We start from the raw sequence: 6,608 nt of genomic DNA, 5'->3' as shown, positions 1-6,608 counted from the left end.
CTAAACTCTTGATTGTCCTAGACTCATGTTGTCCATTTGTGTTTTCTATATTTATTGCCTCAAGCCTGGTCTGCCCCGAACTGTGCATTGACTGGTCCCTAACTTGCTTCTTCCCCTATATTTTTCAGTTACTCAGACTGACCCAGAATATTTCATCAACAGGTGAACTATAAGCAATGAGACATGAAGCAACAGCCATCAAGAAATAGTAAAGCAGAAGTAATTATGCCATGAGAAAACCTGTTACGTATTTTCACCTGGACGAGGAGCTGATACTAACCATGGGCAGGCTCAGAGCTCAAGATGGGCCATACTACAATTGGTGGTTAGGTAAGCAGATTTTACCTGCTGGAGTTGAAGTGTCCAAGTAAAATATACAGTCTGATAAGACTGAAGTAGGGCTCTGAAGCTTTGTTGACTGACAAAAAACACTTCTCTTACTCAGAATGCTTATCAGAAGAAACCCTAGGTGAAGGTTAGTGCTGGCACATTCTTTCTTGATTGATGATGATAATTGCACAACTCTCAGGTCTTAGGCAAAAGAGTGAGTAGTAGAGCTGCAAATAAACTAAAAGGATTTAGCAGGTATGAAAGGATAGGATCTGGGTCCCAGAACTCAGGGATCTAGTCCTCATTCCCATGAATGCTTTTATTGAAGCAACAGTTGTTGACCAGAGCTTCTCATGTAAGACAAGAACTTGGAGCATGAAGGGCATTACAGAAGTGTCTCTTGTGTCAGGAATGGAGTGGGGAGTTGGGAGAACATTGGTCTTGGAGATCAGACAAGCCTGGAGGTGAAGCAAGTCTTGGAGAAGAGGGAGAAGATTCTCCCACCATTGGCTCTCATCCACTTGCTGACCACCCAGAATCTTTCCCCTGCTTCCCCCTTTATCCTCTTCACAGCCTCCCACAGTGGGTAGAGAAAGATGGGAGATAAGAGAGGACAGTGAATATTTAGGGAGTGAACAAAAAGCACGTGAAGTCAGATTGAGTAGAATAAAGCATGTGGAGAAAGAGATAAGCAAGAGTTTCTGTTCTGCTTCTGACACTGACTAGGAGTGTACCCACAGGTAAATCATTGCCCTTCTAGAAACTATCTATGATGTTGGACTGGGGATCCTTGGAGAGTCTGTGGTTGAGGAGCCTCTGTTCTGCTGAGCTTTATAAATACTTTTCCTTGTGATCAGATTTAAGGTCTCAAACCTTGGCTTATTCACATACTGATTATTCCAGATAGTTGAAAATCTGGTCAGTTGAATTTCTGTAACGTTTTGCTTGAAATCCAGGATTCCACATAATTGTTTCTTTAGAGGAATAGAGTGGAGTTGGAGAAGAGTGGGAAGGTATTTTAATTATTTTAAATTACTCCTTTGATCCTCACATACTAATAGGATTAACTCTCAAAACCCTGTTTGGGAACTGTTAGGTGGACCCAAGCTTCGACTGGAAGGCAGGCAATGGTTCCCATATTTCTCATGTTCATTCACTTGGGTTTCTTTATGTGAAAAGAGGAGTACTTCCCAGAAATAGCCATTTTTGTTGACTGTTGCTAGGAAATAAATTCAGACACCATAGCATTTAACATATACCATGGGATGGAGGAAATTATAAGATAGCCACCCTGATTTCCATTAGAGGGGAAACTCTGACTCAAAATAATTTAATTTAGGCTAGCCCACTTCCCATATAAATAAAGTGAAAAAGCATTAAATGTTAATGCCAACTTATTTTAGGATTTTGAAAAGCTTGCCAGATAAAGCAAAACACACACACACACACACACACAAAACTTTATTTCACAGTGATGGGGACACAATGACACCAAGGGCAGGGCAGGCTCCTGGCTCAGTGAGGCAATTCAGTCTTTTCTCAACATGGGTTTAGACTGTACTGACGCTCAAGTATAGTTTGTTCTTCAAGGCCAGAGTGCTTACTTTGATTGACTCACTAGCCAAGAAACCAATGGGGCTGCAGCTCCTTTTGGTGAAGGTAATGAAAAGGAAACTGGAATTGAAGTAATTGAGTTCACTATTACCCCCAGGACTAATGTCCACACTCCCTGTTTTCCTCCACCCCAGCACCTACATTACTAAGAGTAATGAGCTTCAGCTGCCCAGTGGGCTGGAGTCTAAAGCTCTGCTCATGACTGTCAGACTCAGACTTAGTACATGGTCCACTAGACAAATAAAGAACCTAAAAATATCTAGAAATGGGAACTTTCTCAAGAAGGGGTATGGAGTTTCAGAACAAGAGGCTTAGAGAAGAAGGTGGGGAGTCCTAAATATAGAAACCCAGGTTGGGAGTGGAAGGAAGGGTACAGAGGGGTTTCTCCATCCCCACCCCACCCAAAGCCTCCGTTTCAAGGTGACTTTCTCATGAAACTCAAGGTGTAAGGTAGTAGATAATGTTATTTGCTAGAAATCAAATTCAGGGTGAGAAGTGTAATACTTCCCAGGATGGTCTGATAAAATGATTGTGCACATTGGAACCATGAACATGTGAGGAAAGTGGCAAGAAGACATTTAGAGGATGCCTTGCAGTTAGGAGACAGTGGTAGGCTGAATAAGGCCCCCCAAAATATATGTAGGTCCTACAAACAAACATATATGGCCAAAGGGACTTTGCAGATATGATTAGTTGAGGATCTTGAAATGGAATTATCTTGGATTAGTTGATAAATGTAATCACAAATGTGCTTAGAAGAGGGTAGCAGAGGGAGATTCAACTACAGAAGAGGAGAAAGCAATGTCACTATGGCAGCAGGGATCAGAGCAATGTGGCCAAAACCAAGGAATGTTGGCAGTCACGCCAGTGTGGAAAAGACGAGAAAATGGATTCTTCCCTGGAGCCTCCAGAAGGACTGGCCCTGCCAACACTCTGACTTCAGCCCAGTGGAACTAATTTTACACTTCTGGCCTTCAGAACTGTAACAAAATAAATTTGTACTGTTTTAAGCCACTGACTTTTGGTAATTTGTTATAACAACCCTAGATAAACAATACACGGATGATGTAAATGAGGAAGGGAGAGAGCATACTATTTTATTAGCTGCTTCAATTAGGAAAATGTGGAGAAGAGATAAAAGAGATGTTCAGACTGATAAGATAAAGGCTTTAGGAGAAGTCAAACAAAGAGATGTTGTTTCAAGGGCTACCTCCAGGTCTGTAGAGGTATTGATAATGAGAAGAAAGGATTTTATTTAATGAAATTTTGCAGCTGGGCATAGGGACTTATGCCTATAATCCCAGCACTCTGGGAGGCTGAGATGGGAGGATTGCTTGAGGCCAGGAGTTCAAGACCAGCCTGTGCAACATAGCAAGACTCCATCTCTACAAAAAGATTTCAAAAATTAACCAAGTATGGTGGCATGTGTCTGTGGTCCTAGCTACTCTGGAGGCTGAGGTGGGAGGATCACTTGAGCTCAGGAGTTCAAGACTGCAAGTGAGCTATGATCACGCCACTGCACTCCATCCTGTGCAACAGAGCAAGATCCTTCTCTATTTTAAAAAGTGAAAGAAAGAAAAAAAGTTTGTTTTTCTGTGCTTTTAAAATGAAACTCATACCCATTCTGGCATGTGCTCAAAAGACTAGGAAAAGATAGGCTTCTCAGTTACAATGTGTTTCTGATGGACCATCATTTCTTTGAATGGAACTCCAAGTAAACTCAGAGGAACCTGGATTTTATACTAGGGATTTTGTGCTAATTTATATGCCATTTTGGAATTCAGCCTCAAGAGGACATTTTCATCATGACTCCAAATAATTGGAAAAATGACGGAAAAGAATGTCACATTCATTAAGCGTCAGCTATAATTGTTTTGGATTATCACCATAAAACCATAAAGACAAAACAGAAAGAGACCATATTAAGGAGAAATCACATTTTAGAATTCAATATTTTTGTCAAAAAAATATTGTACTTATATGCTATTATAGTATTTATGAACACTGAAGATTAAAACTTCTCCCATATGAAGCTAGAACTTACTTGTTAATCTGTCTCAATGGAGACTCTTTCTTAAGGAGAAAAGAGGTCAATGGCAGACATCCATGGTTTAGTTGAAGGCTTTGGTCAACTCCACCCCCAGAGACTAGGTTCCCAGTGAACCTGCCTGACCACAACTTCTAGCTTCTTGAAAATGAAAAAATGTATAGCAAGCACCATGAAGGAGCCCAAGGGATCTTTTAGTCATGATTAGGGCATGTTCCTGAAATGAGACACAAGAATGGGTAGATTTGGAAAGACTAAAAAAGTGAGACGATTGGTATTAGGAGTTATTGACAGATTTGATGATAGCCTGTCTCACTGCCTTAGAAATATGGCAAGGCAGTAAAGAGTTAAGATTCATACATTGAATTCCTAAGCACTAATCAGCAAGGTAGAGAGGGAAATAAAACATGGCATAAAGTGAAAAACACCAAAGTATAGCTTGCCTTTTTGTGGGAAAGACTTGGAGAATTCACCATCTTCCTCATTTTACTGAGAACATAGACCCTGGAGGAAGGGATTAAATGTTGATACTAATACATTCATCCTCATAGAAAATTCCAGATTCCTCAGTTACTTATTTTCGTCAAACAAAGGTTGATTAGCAACTAGGCTGAGTACAGCCTGTCTTCTGTGGCGCCAAGAGAAATCGTATCCCCCAAGCAAAAAGGGAAACAATGGAGTGAGTTGGAAATGAGAAAGAAAAGAAAACATGGTCCCCTTTTGTGACGAATGTGGACTTCACAAAGAAAAAGACGCAACAAGGCAGAGAACATTAGTTGTCAGAAGTCAAGCGGAGACTCCTACAGAAGGAGGTGAGACCATGGGAAGACTATAGGTCCCAGGGTCCTGATGTAGAATGGGGATGGAGCAGAAGGAGCCGGCCATATTGTGGTGCAATTCAGTCAAATTCTCCACAGAAATACTTAGTAATTAAAAAAATTAAGTGAAGAGGGCTAATGAAGGGATTGTTTCAAAAGTGTGGAAGGAGTCAAGGGATAAACAAGGAAGGATGAAGCACCAGGGAACTGTGGAAAACCCTTTCTTTCCCCAAGGCTTGGAGGGGCAAGGGAGGTGTCTTAGTTTGAGCTCTTCTAGAAACAAGTACTGAGACAAGAATTCCAGGGTGAAAAGTTTACATGGTAGGCGAAGAAAACGCCAGTAGGGACACAGGAAAATGAGACAGGGAAGGAACATCTACCATTAACGTGCATCTAGCCAGTGATCACAGTGGGCAATGGAACTCACCACCACAGCACACTGTGGGATGCAGTACAAAGCATAAGCCATAGGATCATCCACTCTAGCCCAAAGATCCACTGTGACCCTGAGGAGGCCCAGGCACGGTATGGAGAGCATCCTCAAGAAGGAATGACCCAGCCTGGAGTGTTGGAGCCCAAACAGGGTGAAAAGGGAATCCATGGTGTGGGAGAGCCCAGCAAGAGGAGATACAGTGCCACCTGGGCAAAGTGGGTAACAGGAATGGGCAGCCTGGAATGAGAAGTCAGAGCAGAGGCAGAGAGAGGAGAGAACCATGTGGGGAAGGAGTGAGGAAGAAGATGGGAGGTGAATTTCATACTAGGGGATTGATTAAATAATGAATGTAGTAAGGATCTAAGAGTGAGCTTTCTCACTGTCAGAAGAAGGATAAATAAAAGAAATGGATAAGTCTGGAATGAATCACCATGTAGTATTGCATCGGAATTAATGGCTTGGGTGTGAACTCATGGATTTCTGGGTAGGATACACAAATATATAGGCAGACTAATGTGTATGTGGATACATATAAACACACATTTACATCTACTTATACATATCATATATAAATACATATTTGTATTCACACATACACATATATGCACACACATTTACATCTGCATTTATATTTTACATATATTTATCTATCTATCTGGATAGATATCTATCCCTAGTTCTGTCCACCCATGGGACCTAGGAGCAGTGAGATTCCAATAGCAATGGGCAGGACTAATGCCTAGGTCTTGGCTTCTAAAACCATCTCTCAAAGAAACTGGGGCTCTTGGAGAAGCAGCTGATTCCAGCACTGGGACAGTGAAAGCTCAAGCTGAGGCTGGACTAGCTCGCTCTGCCAGAAAGCAAAAGAGTGCTGAAAGAACATTGGGGACACGGTGCAACAACACAAGACCCAGTTGAAATGGGCTCCTGCTGGCCAAGGATGGGGCAATTTCAGTATGAAAACAGAATAATGACAGTAACAAATTTTTATCTATTGAATAAAGCAGGATGCCATGATGCCATACCGATATAAATGAATAAATAGATTAAAATTTTCAGAAGGAACAGAAGATTTACAAAGTTTCAAAATACTTTCCCATAAAATATTTATTAAAATATAAAGGGGACAAGAGTTACTTTGCAGTGGAGAAGGTTGACACACACCACCTTAGTCAAGTGATTACAGTGACCATTATCAGTAATGTAACAAATCAGAACTGTGGGCTGCCTGATAGGAGGCCAATAAGCCAGTGCAATGTCACTTCTGTGTTATTTCTGCCAAAGATGAAGAACCTGATTTTAATCATGAAGAAACATCAGACTGACCCAAACAAGGGATGTTCTACAAAACAACTGCTTCTAATCT

The sequence above is a fragment of the Theropithecus gelada genome, chromosome 12 (genome assembly GCF_003255815.1).
Source record: "Theropithecus gelada isolate Dixy chromosome 12, Tgel_1.0, whole genome shotgun sequence".
Classification (NCBI taxonomy): domain Eukaryota; kingdom Metazoa; phylum Chordata; class Mammalia; order Primates; family Cercopithecidae; genus Theropithecus; species Theropithecus gelada.
Note: the sequence above shows the minus strand (reverse complement) of the source record.